The 15,472-nt window shown below is 41.0% G+C and overlaps 1 protein-coding gene across 2 annotated transcripts in view; it reads right to left on the bottom strand.

Moving 5' to 3' along the window:
• Positions 1–15,472, bottom strand: part of al (aristaless related homeobox) — a 348,232-nt gene that overhangs the window by 27,016 nt on the left and 305,744 nt on the right. The window lies entirely within an intron of this gene.

The following is a 15,472-nucleotide window of genomic DNA, read 5'->3' as shown; positions in this document are numbered from 1 at the left end:
TTTGCACACAGGGCAACTTTTCTCAGATTGCATTTTGTTGAAAATATTTGTGGGGTATGTTATTATATATATATAGTGGAGTGCCACAAAATAAATACTGTGCAATAATTCACAATGGTGTTGGGTTTGGTTGGAGTGTGCTATTTATGCTACTTCTTGCTTCTTAATGAATCCTGTAAATAATTGAAAAAAATAATTAAGCTTGTGTATAGAAAACACAAAAATATTATGTGTGCATAATTCTACCAAACAATCTTTTTTTTCTAGCCCTCTTGGCATATGAAGTATAAATCATAATTTCAGAAAACATGGTTATTTTCCGCTCGCCATTTTAAAAATCAAACCATAAGCATTATTTATGTTTATAGTATTCGTCGAGCGATAGCAGATAGAGCAAGAATCGTTTTCCTACAACCCATAGTTGATGAATTACAAAACATCTTAGAAATTACATCTTGAAATTTTAATCCAAAATAACTCGAAAACAGCAGGCAGTAGTCATCATCCCTCCAATAAGTTGTAGAGTACTTCTAATTTTGTATCGAATGCTATTAAAATTTTCGAATTAGGGCAAAAACTAAGCCTGCAAATCAAGTTTCTCAAAAAAAATAAAAAATTGTCTGTATTTCCGAAACTTCGAGGGGGTGGAATCGATTTTATTTGCTAGTCGAATAGTTCACGTCGAATCCTATCCAACAAACCTAAAATCATCATCCTAGCTCAATTAGGAGCCGAGAAAATCAATGTCTTGGAAAACGTCTTAAGATTTTTGTCTTAAGAAAGTTTTCTTGACAGACCGGAAGTAACATCTTGAGATACCGGAAGTCGACTTTCTTAAAGATTAAGATATTTGTCTTAAGACGTTTTCCAAGACATTGATTTTCTCGGCTCCTATGGGGCCTAGAACCATGTAACTTTGATCTATGTATATACCAGCACTTGCCCGACCCTGTGGCCGAGTGGTTAGCACATCGCGCTGCGACGCCAAGGGTCCTGGGTTCGAATCCTGGTCGGGCTTGGTTGTTTGTGAATGTCCATTTCATCACTCATCCCCAATCTTCGCAAATTAGCCAAGAGGTACAAAACGTAAAATAAAATAAACTAAATCAATCATTAAGTTCCGTGTTGCAATCATGAAATTAAATTTTAATTAACTTTTTTTTATCCATCTTTCTCTCAAATCTATATAGCCTGTTCATATTTGGCATGTCAGCCATTTTGTTTACGTAGCAAAAAAAATCTCAATGCTCGTTGTAGCCATAAGTATAATTGGATATAATTGCCGGATTTTATTTAATTTTAGGTTTAAAATCAATAAGCGTGCATAAAAAAAAACTAAATATTTTAAATAAATAAGATTCGAATAACTATGTACTTCCACTAGCCTCTGCGTTAGCACAGCGGTAGGCTTGTAATCAAGGGTTCGATACCCGTACAAGTGGTTCTTGAAACTGTAGGTCCAGTCCCGATTAGTTTTACTGTGCATAAAATAGACTTAAAACATCAAATCAATCAGTACTTCCACTAGCCTCTGCGTTAGCACAGCGATAGCCTTGTATTCAAGGGTTCGATACCCGTACAAGTGGTTCTTGAAACTGTAGGTCCAGTCCCGATTAGTTTTACTGTGCATAAAATAGACTTAAAACATCAAATCAATCAGTACTTCCACTAGCCTCTGCGATGACGTAGCGATAACCTTGTATTCAAGGGTTCGATACCCGTACAAGTGGTTCTTGAAACTGTAGGTCCAGTCCCGATTAGTTTTACTGTGCATAAAATAGACTTAAAACATCAAATCAATCAGTACTTCCACTAGCCTCTGTGATGACGTAGCGATAACGTCGTTGTCTTGTAATCAGGGGTTCGATACCCGTACAAGTGCTTCTTGAAACTGTAGGTCCAGTCCCGATTAGTTTTACTGTGCATAAAATAGACTTAAAACATCAAATTAATCAGTACTTCCACTAGCCTCTGCGATGACGTAGCGATAACGTCGTTGTCTTGTAATCAGGGGTTCGATACCCGGTGGGGGCATAAGTGGTTCTTGAAACTGTAGGTCCAGTCCAGATTAGCCTTACTGTGCATAAAATAGACTTAAAAAAACGCCAACTCAATCAATCAATCAGTACTTCCATTAGATATCAAAAACACGCAACTCTCCTCTATTTTTCCTGTCTTCCTCTAACAATTTAACACATTTATTTTTTTGAAATATGCCCCGCACACATATTTCCTACCTACCAACAACGGCACACGGAAGAAAAAAGATATTCCAGCTACCAAGATGCATGCTTCAAATATATAAAAGCAGAGAGAGACATGAAACACCTTCTATATTCTCTCTCTTTTTGCATGTTTTGTGAGTATATTTTCTTCCACAAAAAACCAACTCATGCGAGCTAAGAAACAAAGTTACTTACTTTTAGAAATTCTGCAGAAATGCTCTTCACTAACGTTGAAAATAAAACAGAACTTTATACACCAGCGCTTTAAGTTTTATACGGTTTTCTAATAACGTCAAAAATGATATGTTAGCCAACGCAACGTGGACCAATAGAGATCCAAGATTTCAGCCACATGCACTTCGCAACTATGCCTGGTGGCGGGGAGAGGGAACGAAAAATGCAAGCAACAAACAGAAAGTACATCCGCCACTGTGAATAGCCAGAAATGCCGCCCCGCCCAATCATCCATCTCTCTTACAATAGTGTGCGTGTGTTGGCAACTCTTTCTAGTTGACGGGAAATGCTTTCCGTGTAAAATACAGAGAGGGAGAGGGAACGAAATTGTCGTTTTTCTAGATATCCACAGGCAAAAGCATAATATTTTTTCAAATACAATATGACAGTCGCTTTTCGATACCGAAAAACTAAATACAATATATATATTTACAATATTAATATTTATTTAACAATATCTACCTACGAATTTGCCTCGAACGAAAACATGTCATAGAAAAACATTTTTCCAGCCGTAAATTCAAAAATTTTGGCTGCGCGTGCGTGCGTGTGCGTGTGTGTGCGTGTGCGTGTGTGTGTGTGCGCGGCACGTCGTTCCCCCGAGAGAGGTTTACAAAGGTCGCGATATACAAACATTGGCCCCCGGGAGTTGGAAAATTACAATATGGCACATTCGCTCATTACCGTTCCCAGCTATAAGTTTTTCTCTCTCTCTAGCCCTTGCCAACTAAAAAAAAAAGTGTAGGTAGGAGTTGGCAGCACTGCGAGAAAATAGAAATCATGCCTTAATGGTTTTCTTGTAAGGCATGATTTCTATTTGATGACGTTGAACCCGTGTAGTGTTCCCATCCATCCATCTCTCTCTTTTACGGCAGTGCCGGCTTTCCTTGTTTAGTATATGTAGGTTGGCAAAAATTGCTTTATGCACTGTAAAGCAAACCTTAAGTAAGGTTGCCAGCCCCTTGCTTTAGGTTGGGTTAGACAAAAAAAAGCTGTAGGTAGGCTGTCGGCTGTTTAACTCTTCCCTCTCTCTCCTCTCTCTCTTTTTTTTGTAAAAGGCTATGGCAAAAGTACCAGTAGGTTGGCAACCTTGCTTTATGCACTGTAAAACAAGCCTCAAGCAAGGTTGCCAGCTTCTTGCTTTAGGTTACGTTAGGTCAAGAAAAAAAAAACCTTGGTGATTTTTTTCGAGTAAGATGTTGGTAATACTGTGTCCGAAAATAGAAAAAAGAGAGGGGGGAGGGGGGGGTTTATGCCTTACAAGAGCAAACCATCAAAGCAAGCCCCACCGAGCTTTACTTTCGGGTGTAGTGTTGCCAACACTGCGAGAAAAAAATTGCCAGCCCCTTGCTTTAGGTTAGGTTAAACCAAAAACCTTGGTGATTTTTTCGAGTGAGAAGCTGGCAACACTGCGAGAAAAAGGTTGCCAGCTCCTTGTTTTAGGTTAGGTTACCCCAAAAACCTTGGTGATTTTTTCGAGTAAGAAGCTAGCAACACTGCGCCATCAAATAGAGCTCATGCCTTACGAGAGAAATCCATTAAGGCGAGCTCCTCACTCAGCTCCTCACTTGATGTTGCAGAACTGTCCAATCTGCACTACTCGGTTCCGGCGCCCACCCAGCGTTGTAATATAGCGGGTAGCTGGATGAAACTCTGGGTGATAAATGCAGCCAGGGGTGTGGTGCTGAACACATCACCCTCACGGCCGTGATCAAGAAAGTGTGGGGCCTTAACTCCACACCCCTATACGCCTTCATGGCGTGATTCAAAGCACAGGGGAGCACTTTACTTTTACTTTTTTTTAAATATATTCATTGCTTTTCATGATGAAGTTGTGGCAATTCTGCGAGAAACCTATACAGTACCCTGAAGTAGCCCCCTCCTCCCCGCCCCCGTCACCGAACAAGTGTGAGGACAAGAATCCCACACGGCCAAGTTTACGCCTCTTTGAATGGGGAAAAAAACAAAGCTCTCGTTATTTCGCCAGCAACTGGGGGAGGAGGCCCCCCGCCTTATTCCCTGTCCTGCGTTGTCCCAGACAAATTAAGCGCTTGTTTCTGTCTGTCTGCGGGATCAGGTGAGGTGCTTTATGATGGCCCGTCGTGGCCGGAGGGGAAAACGGCATCGCCTTATTACGGATCCTTTTGAAGGGTCGCCGCGCCGCCACCAGCCACACACGCAGCTGTCGGCAATCACACAGGCGATCGGCGGAAAACAAGGAAGACGCTGTCATTAAGTTTCGTTTGTGTTTGCTCTCTGTTGTAGTCGAGAGCCGGATGGTGGTTTGCAAGGCAACCGCAAATGCGGCGTCTGGAGTGGGCGCATCCATCAACTTCGGGCAGAAGGTAACTGAAGCAGTGTTGCTAGAACCAATCTGCACAATTTCCCTTACGTGGGAACTCCTTTCAGCATATACATTTCTCCTTCATCTTAGAAAATTGATATCGGTTTCCTATTCCTTCCCATGAGCCAACTTAACCGTAGAAATCAATTCTCACAAAATACTAGGATTAAATAATATAAAAAAATATGGATTTGATTGATTCATTGAGTTGGTGTTTTAAGTCCACTTGATGCACAGAAGTCAAATTGGGGCTTGACCTACAGTTTAAAGTGGAATCAGAACTACTATGTGCCTCCACCAGGTATCGAACGCGGGACTCCGCCAAAAGAAATATGGAAGGAAGAAGATTGTCTGATTTGCTTTATTTTACTTCGTTTTTATGCCACTTTTGGCTAATTTGCGAAGATGAGGATGAGTAATGATATGATGAGTGCACAATCACAAACATCCATGCCCAGGCCGGGATTCGAACCCGGGTCCCTGGCGTCGTAGCGCGATGTGCTAACCACTCCGTCACGGGGGTCGGCAGAAAGAAAGAAGAGAACAACGAGAATAATTATCTTATACAGTAGAACCTCGTTAGTCCGGACCCCGATAAGCGGGACTTAACTTAATTCGGACAGGTAAAAAAAAAGCAGAATGCAAGGTTTTAAATATGGCTAGAAGTCAACAAGAGAACTTCCCAAAGAAAAGGCAGTCAACCACTGATGAAATTCTGTTTCCCGCAGACTATGTACTGTACTGCATAGTGTATTAGGCCTATGCCGTTTATAATAAACGTGTCTTGTTGCTATAAACGGAGTTTTAATGCACATTCTACTGTTCTTTTACGATATTTCAGTTAATCCGGACTTTCATTAAACCGGTCAATTAAACCCCCACATTAGTCCGGATTAACGAGGTTTTACTGTAATTTGACAATATACTACAAGCGATTGATTCAGTTTATTTAACGTCGCATCTTTTCCACTTGTAGGTAATCGCGGCGATGGGCATTAATGTGATAAGATGAAGTGACAAACACCGTCGCTTTTCTTCCACTTCTGGCTAATCACGACGATGAGGATGATTGATGAAATTGATGAAGGGACACTCGAAAGGAACACCCATGCCCAGATTGAGATTCGAACCCTGGACTCCTGGTTCGTAGCGGGCTGTGCTAACCACTCCGCCGCGTAGATCGGCACAAACGCATATGGACAACGCAACTCAAGCCACACAGAGTATTATACTGGCTGTGAGTTCAGGCGCCAGAGCGTCGTCAGCCTGCAACATTGCAATTACTGGGGTGTACTGCGTGGAAGCGACAAGGGCTCGAACCCGGGTATTCCTACACCAGCTGATCTATACTGAGCCAGTACAGTAATGATTTCGCTTGGTTTTACGCTTCTGCTGGGGAGGGAAATTTCCTTGCATTTGGCAACACTGAACTGAGGAGACACTATCTCGCCTCCTGCAAGGTTACGTTTAAACAAACTGCTGAATTAAACTCACGCTGGTCGCCGACAAGCTCCACAGTTGAAATTTCGCCCGAATCGTAATGAAGCGAGATACTTATCAGTCAGTAAGTTCTAAGATGGCGGAGGTTACTTCAGGACGGCAGTAAAGAAATTGGCACCGAAGCAAATACCACAAAAATTATATCAAAGCTAGCAATTTATTCAAGGTGCGGTGATGTCACATGTGAGTCTTATTCCCCTGAATCACTGAGCGAGGTCCCGTAGAAAGGTCCAAGTTCACTTGTACGCACGGACGTCCTGGAGTCCGTGTCGCTTGCGCAGTCATTTGCGCCGAGGCTTCTTATCGGTTCATTTCCGCCGCGACATATGTCAAGACCTTCCTTGGTGGGTTTTCCCACAATCCGGAGTGTCATTACCGCCGTGCGCACCTATGTTTATGACGTTTATCTTCGATTGAAAAGGAAGGTGATTGGTAAATGAATGTAAGATGAAAGTACATATGATGGATCTATATTGGGAAATTAGTACCCATTTGTGTAAAACTGAGACTTGTAAGAGACGACAAGATGGATGAGAATATGAAAATATCAATACATGGATAATAGTTTTTCTTGTATGTACGCATTGAAAGGAGCGTGTGTTCTCCTGAAACGTAACAAAGAAAAAACTGTTTTCTTATGCTTGTAATAACCGTAAACTACAGGAAAATAATTCAATACATGGAAATGGACAAATGTGTTGAGTGTGTTATTTCGAAGTACAGAAGCTTAGGCGATCTTCGAGGATGCCTTCGAGCATTTGCATACCTACAAGAATTCAAATAACGTTTGTACTGTTCTTGTGGAAGTGTATCGAAATATTGTGTTTATACATACGTAGCTATTACTTATATAATGTTTCCCAAAAATAACATAACAAGTGTACATTTACGTAGTACTTGTAGAATGATTGCAATATTTTAACAATAATGTATTTACAATGCTTTTTTGACGATTAACGATAAATGATTAATAGTTAATAGACTGATACTGATTTATGTATTTTCTGTTGTGGAATAAAATTCATACAAGTAATCCTGTGTAACGTCTTTTGAAATAAGTAAATAAAAGTCATATTTGACTATGTGGATAGGTTTAACATTTCAGTGTAAATACAGCTGTGCAACGTCATAAACATATGTTTGATTTTATATTTTAAGTCCACTTTATGCACTATGCACCATGTGCCCATAAACACACGTGCGGGCGGCGGTGATGACACTCTGGATTGTGGGAAAACCCACCAAGGAAGGTATTTACATATGTCACAGCGGAAATGAACCGATAAGAAGCCTCGGCGCAAACGAGCCCCCCCCCCCCTCCCTCCCTGCTGGAAAATGAATGTCCACCTCAAAATTATTTCACACATAATTTAATTTCAGCCACACCAATTTATGTTAATTATTATAAATACGTTGAAGGAACATGATAATTTCAGACTGAAATAGTGTTTTTTTGAGGGGCAGCATAATTATTATGTCGAAAATTGCCCCCCCCTGAAAAAATTACCTTGCTTCCCCCTCCATGAAAAAATCCTGCGGACGTCCATGCTTGTACACCTTGTAGTCCCCACACCTCTGCAAGAGTAACAACTCGAGTGGACATAACGAAGCAGGATGAGGAAAGTGACGCGCTGTATTGCAATTAATAATAAAAAATATAAAATACATTGGACACGAGTCCTCTGGGATTTTCTTCCCTTTTTAAATTTAAACAGACTGAATTCGTGAGTAGTCAGCTCGCTCAACCGGGATATTTTAAATTCAATGTATTATCCTCAATACTTTGTCTTAAATGCTTATTAATAGAATCAATTTGTGCAAGTGAAATATATTTTCATATTGTTATTTTGCGTATGATAGAGCATTGGATTCATTCTTCAGAACGTCAACAATACAGAGTGTTTTCGTGACCTTGATTCCAACTTGCAGGGTGGATGGAGATTGACCCAAGTACCAATAAGAGATAAGGAGCCCCGGTCCGGAAACGGACATTAAAGTTATAGGTCAAAGCTTGTTGTGGCTGTGGCTGTGGTTTCATACGGCCATTACTAGAGTTCATCATAGCACTCTAGGACGAAAATGTTACAGTAGGTTCTTTTTTTATTTATTTGTATTTCCCTTGTACGAGCTGTACGCACTACCTAAATTTTTCTTTACACACACTTACTTTTTCCTTACAGTCATGTATTAATATTTTACCCTCTTTACGTTAATGTACAGATACTCTTGGTAGTTGTTCAAATATAAGAAAATTAGAAATTAAAAAAATAGAGAATAAGAAAATTAGATATAATAAGTATAGTTTAGCAATCAAATAAAGTTATGTGTCTGGTTCCTTTGGTGTCCAGTCTCTATATATGTCTATTCCAATCTTTCTCTTCCCACACAAACTTCCCCCCCCTTCCACTATTTCTCGGGCTGCCTTACGCACTTCCATTCTCCCCTCTTCTTTATGTCGTAACAGGTTCCCCTGATTAGAGAAAAGTAGCAAGCCAAAAGCAATAACCTCCTTCGTCGGCCGTTACTCTCTGAAGCATTCAAAGAATGCTAAGTCAGTACCAAATCTATCTTCCTGGTTGATTGAAAGGAAGTTGCTGATCAACGGGTATCGGAGAGCAATAACCAGGTGGTGGAAGAAAGAATAAGTTAGAGTGTAACGGGCGACTTGGGGTCTTTTGCATTGGTACGAGGAAGGAGAAAGATCGGGGAGCTTGAGCGAGTCGGGATAGAGCATTTCTAGGAGTCTTCTCCGACGATTTCTTCAGCAAAGAATAGACAGGTAATATCCTTCTCTTTAACCATGTTGATCTGAGCTGGAAGACATAAACCCAAATTCTTAGTGTTGTGCCATTTCGTGTGAAAGTAACCTCTCGCCTATTACCATCGAGTTATCTGCCAAAGGGCGAGTGCTCACCAGTGAGGATGAATGATTAAGCAAGCTACATCACCCAAGCATAATGGTTAGGATTATGTTAAGATCCCAACGAACAACAGTTCGTTACGTGGATGGAGGTGCTGGAATTTTCATTCATTTCAATCTGAAATAAATGAAAATTAAGAATCTAGTACCAGGATTTCATCCATAGAATTTTTTCAAAATTTAGTTACCCTTAATCAGGATAAGAAAGGATGCAACTCATGAAGAAAATGTTAAAATCATTAACGGTTTACGTACACATTTAAAATAGAGAATTCATAAGGCGACACGCGTTTTTTTTTATGCTAAAGGTCAGGGAAAATTATTCTTACTATGATAAATGTCGAGTTCTAGCTCAGAGGATGAACTGAATGAAACTCTTAACGAAATAATTAGATTGGACGAAAGAACCGTAAATTTTAATTTAGATCAAACCGGTCCTAGCGCAAGCTCCACGCCAATAAGTAAACGCAGCCCAATAAATACCAGACAACGCACCAAGCTTTTAGAACAGCAATTTCATAAGAACAAAGATAACTCAACCTCAATTGCGTCTCCCGGAATTAGCCCTATTCCAGGAACATTAGATCGTAATTTATCCCCAAACCCAATTAGGAACATGGCTCTTTCACACTTTGTTCACCCCATGATGCTAGAAAGTATGCAATTTCAGGGTGTAGCAGGGGAAGATGTTTCTAAATTTTTGGACAAATTTGATAGCCTAGCCATTTTAAGTGGCTGGGACAATTCAAAGAAATTAGAGATGCTACCAGCTTTGTTGGGGGGACCAGCTTTAAGATGGTATGAAGAAGTTTGGTCTCAAATACAGGAGAATCAAAATAGGACGTATGACATTGTAAAGACAAAACTTCGCGAAGAGTTCACGGGGTCGTTAGACAAGCTCCAATTAGAGGAGCAAATTAGATACAGATTGCATCGTGAGAACGAGCCAGTTTCCAATTACGTTAGAGACAAACAACTATTACTTGTAAAACTAGATCCTAATATGCCAATGCATAAGCAAATAAAACACATAAGTCAGGGTTTATTACCTGATTACATAAGGGAAACATACAATAAGGGTTATGGATCAGTGCCCGAATTGCTCACAGATTTAAAAGCGTTCGAAAAGGCTCAGTACTTAATGAGGCAACGCAAACTGCAAGAAATTGCATGCGAAGCTCAGAAGGAGAGTTTATTTTTTCCTTCCGGCGGAACATGCATGCCCCAGCAGTATCTCAACTTTCAAGGCATGAGTGCTGGAAATCGCGACTCAGCATACGCACAGGCTAATCTCGATTTGAATGCAAAAGACCCCAAGTCGCCCGTTACACTCTAACTTATTCTTTCTTCCACCAGCTGGTTATTGCTCTCCGATACCCGTTGATCAGCAACTTCCTTTCAATCAACCAGGAAGATAGATTTGGTACTGACTTAGCATTCTTTGAATGCTTCAGAGAGTAACGGCCGACGAAGGAGGTTATTGCTTTTGGCTTGCTACTTTTCTCTAATCAGGTGAACCTGTTACGATACCTCCCTCGGGAAAAAATTTCCCAAATTGAAATTTATATTTGAAATAACCATGTTGATCTAAACTTAGAAGTTGGAGTTTATGTCTAGATAAGGGGTGTTTACACTTTACGTTACAATATATAGATGGCTCGGTTTGATCATGATCAATAATTTCGCTGTCTTCTCTATAGCTTTCCCCCGCCGTTCTCTTACTTCTCCCAGGTATTTCCCCACTTGTTGTCACGCTTCTTTTGTCTATATTCTATCGTTTACCACTTCTATCACATCCCTCGCTGTTAAGTTTTTCAGAAACTTGTCCCTTAGGTCACGTGTAGAAGGGCAGTTCAGGAGGATATGCTCGTCCGTCTCCTCTCCATCGCACATAGAACAAAAATATCGTTTCTCTTCCTTAATTATTTCCATCCCCCTAGTCTGAACCATGCCAGCCAACCTCTTTCCCAAAACATTAATATATTTCGCTTTCCCCCATTTTCTTACTCTTAACTGTTCCCTGATTGAGAACTTCGTTTGGCAGTCTGCTGTTATTTCTTGTCTGTCTATGTCCAGTACAGTAGTTGCTCAAAATAGCGGCCCCCAGCGTCGATGCAGGTACGCAAGAAGCTCTTTCGTCTGTAGCATCCCTCGGGTCGTTCTGGCGATATCACGAGCAGCAAAGATTTTTGCCTGGAGGGGATGCAAGGGGTGTGTCTCGTCTCAGCGCCCAATCATCAACCGTTTAAGTGAGGACCTGCTTGTGATATCGCCAGAACGACTCTAGGGATGTTACAGACGACAGAGTTTCTTGCGTACCTGCATCGACGCTTAGGGCCGCTATTTTGAGCAACCGCTGTAACATTTTCGTCCTAGAGTGCCATGATGCACTGTAGTAATGGCCGTATGAAACCTACAAGCCGCATCTTTCAGTTGTCTCATTCAACTGTCATAGGCACAACAAGCATTGGCCTATAAAATTTTAATGTCCGTTTCCGCACCGGGGTTCCTTATCTCTTATTGGTACTTGGGTCAATCTCCATCCACCCTGCAAGTTGGAATCAAGGTCACGGAAACGCCCTGTATATCTGCTCAGATTAAGAAAAATTAGTAACCATAAAAAGTTGTGTAAAGCTCTTGAGCAGTCAAATCCACAGAACACGACAAATAATAATAATAATTAACAAATAAAAAGCACAAAAGATGAAGACAACATAGACGCCATGATACTCTCCTAAGTCCTCTCGTAGAAGGGAAGCTTATTTATAGTAAAGAATATTACCAATTTAGTTAACACCGAAAAGCAAAATGTAGTGAAATATGAAATAATAATAATAATAAAAAGAACCGGTCCGCTTCGGTCCATTTCGAGCCTTGTAACGAAGAATGCGATTTTGCGTTCTTTTTAAATGACACGTATGCTGAAGCCCCAACTTAAGATACATTTGAGTGAGGAAGGGGGCACGATCGGCATAAAGAATACTTTATATATGTAAATATACATAAAATTATTGTCATTCTACGTGAATTGGGGGGAGGAGGGCAGGAGTGCCTTGCCCCCAAAAATGTCGGTGCCTATGAGCGCATGCTTCATGGTTAGAGCAATGGCATGGTGAGTATACAGAGTCTGCCTTGTGGAGGTGTTGCACGCCAACTCGACAAACCATATAATCAGTATTACAAAAATCGGCTTTCACAGGCGGAATTTGTATGGTGGTTGAGGGGGGGGGGGATCTGTTACTGCTACTGTTTGATGAAAGATTTTCTTTGCGAAACTGATATCTCAATTTGCAGCGGCAGAACACAATCTACCTCTGATCTCTCTGCGGAAAAAACAAACAATTCGTGGCTTCAACAAAGCCCGAGTTTCTTTTCAGTTTCAGAATAGTTTGTACCATTCGTGTGCTGCATATTTTTCCCTTTGAGGAACTGATTCGCTGGAATTTCCGACGACAGCTTCTCGGAACGCTAATCCAGTGTTCCAAACCTTGCTTAAATGCCACCAATCGCTCATGAAGTCATTTTCCCATTCGTACATAGAGTTCCCGCATAGCCAAATGGTTAGACCAGTGGCTGCGGTTAGGAGGGGCATGGGGGGCAGTTGCCCCCACTTTTTGCAACTTTTGCCCCCTTACCTTATGTATAGATGGAAAGTAAACTGTCCTTCCCCCCCCCCCCACCAGTTTCGGCACCTTGCCCCCGCAGTTTTGGAACCCATTCGCCGCCACTAGGTTAGACACACACCACCCTAAAGCCACTTAGTGTCACACTTAGAGTGTATTTGGATCCCTCGAAATATATTCGATTAAAAAGAAATGTCATAGTTACTATCAAAGTGCAACACACAAAACTGCACTGTGAACCACAATAATCCCCAAATAATTACCTTAGTACGCCACTGATTGCATATACTGTATCTGTCTGCACGGGCGTGTATGTTTCTTGGTGAACCCTTACTTCCATCAATTTCAATTACACATGCTATAACAACAGTTAGTGGCATTTTATCTTTCTAGTTGGTAACACTGTTCATTAGATGCTTCATTCCTTTGCCGCACGGTACGCTTTTTGTTTGGTGTTTGAGATTGTTAAAAAAGAAGCAAGCAAGTACAAAGTGTAACTTCAACCATGTCGCCATTGTGATCTTGCCGTCAGCCGCACAGTTCCGCCACCAGACGGCTCAACGGTCGCTGGTTTTCTTGTCTTTCGGCGCGTCCACTGTTTTGTTAGGTTAACACGTGACCGACGGCGCTTCGGTCTCGAATCGGCGCCCTTCAATTGCGAGACTGTTCTCATCTCGCCCTCTACGACCCACGGTCACGTGCTGCGAAGGGACGGAAGCGGTCAGTCCGGGACCTTTTTGTTCGCGTCACGGGATAAAATCGCCAATCATCGCGAGATAATTACTAAAAGATAAATGGCCGCGGCGTTTGGCAGATTTCTTATTGTTTTTTTTTTCCTGGACACAGAAGAAATTAAGGCTCGATTCGGTTTCAAGGAATGGGAAGCAGGGGAGGGGGAGGAGGATTGTCTCAGCGGGGGGCACCTGTGCGTATCGAAGGGTCGCCCTTGGCTGGGGCAGGTACACCGAATGAAAGAGAAGTTTCCCACTGAAGGTTTGGGCCGTAGCAGTGAAATTGCTTCACGAGTATGTTACGTAGGAGTCAGTTTAGGAATTTTCCCTTTGCTTCTGGAGTCGTTAGCAAAACACCCCAGTAATCACCAGTCGTGGTAAAAAAAAAAATCCTGTTTTATTTAAAATAAAAAGATTAACTCTTTCTGAATGCACTTAACAACATTTAGAAACATAAACACACACACCGATATTGTTCTAGATATTTCCATATTACCAGCCCCGGCCCGCATCCAAGGTTACGCTGCACGTTTTTGTGTGGAATGACGTGTTAGCGGTAAAGTGAATGTATCGCTTGAGTGTGAAGCCACGTGAAGGACGGAACGATAGTGTTGCAATATGCAGATATTAAACACCGGAACAAGAACAACCTCTAGGTAAGAATGTTTACGATAGCCTGTGGAAAAGGAAATGCTGTAACCAATAGCACCCTCAAACGGTGGGACGAGAACTTGAAGTTACAAAGCCAAGCACCGCGGCTGAAGAAACTTATGGAGCGATTTACTAAACTTCATCAAAGTACATTGCAGGGCAGGGGTCTTCAAAAAAAGCTGAAAAAAGAACAAATATCTTTTTTACGTGTAGGATTTTTGCGGTAGTAACCTTTAAACAAGTTAAGGTGCTTTTCTAAAGTGCATATTTTCATATCTTGCACAGTTTATTGCATATTTGCATGCATATTTTAAGTTTTATAAGTGCATAACTATCTGGTACTCATCAGCGTTCATTTGTCTTGTTTATTGTTTTATTCTAAGTTTACAATGAGTTATTTATTGTGCATGTAGTATTATCACAAGAAATGAGGTCGCCATTTTGAAGATTGTGAAAACCTGCGAACTGAAACGATATCTATTTTTTATTGGTTAATAGTACTGTCAGACAGATAGTTTACTTTTAGGTCACCCTGTTGCGGTTTTGCTGGCTAAGCACAGGCTGATATCTTCTTGCGCTACAGATAAAAATAAATTGCATTTGTTGATTTTTTAAGTCGCAACACGTACAAGCGTGGCGTCTTTTTATCATACACTGCTTTGTCACGCTATGCTTCTTATAGTGGCAGTTCCTTTCGCCAACGGTGACCGGAAAATGTGAGGCTCTACCAAGAGAAGAAAAAACCCCGTAAACTAGCGAACTAAAGTGAACATTCATTTGTTTTCTCTCGCTTCCTCTTTGCTCGTTGTTCTGCGTTGTCATATTCATTACACTTGATTGTGTCGAGTGTGTAATAATCTTTCTTTCAGATAAAACATTGCGGTTAAAAATGAGACCCGTTTCATTAAAATCCGTTAAGTAGTTTCGGAGATATTAAACTTTAAGGAATCTGCTGGGCGGCCATATTGATGACGTCATTGCGCGTGACGTAATCATTATCTCCCGGCTGATTTACAGTCTTCGCTGCTGGTATCCGGAAGTGAAATATTGTACACTTGTTCATCGCTCTATACTGGGTTCAGCTTATTTCTGCTGATCGGAAGCAGAGTTGCCAAGTAAATAGTATTGTTAATAATTATTATTTATTATAATTTATTGTCTGTTTCGGATGATTGAAGTTTTAAGTTCAAACAGTGCATCTACTTTTTTAGTAGTTTTGAGTTTGCGTTGAATATCTCTGTAAA

Source organism: Lepisma saccharinum, chromosome 3 (assembly GCF_977018435.1).
Source record: "Lepisma saccharinum chromosome 3, izLepSacc3.1, whole genome shotgun sequence".
Taxonomy (NCBI): Eukaryota; Metazoa; Arthropoda; class Insecta; order Zygentoma; family Lepismatidae; genus Lepisma; species Lepisma saccharinum.
This window is presented reverse-complemented; position numbering and strand designations above follow the sequence as displayed.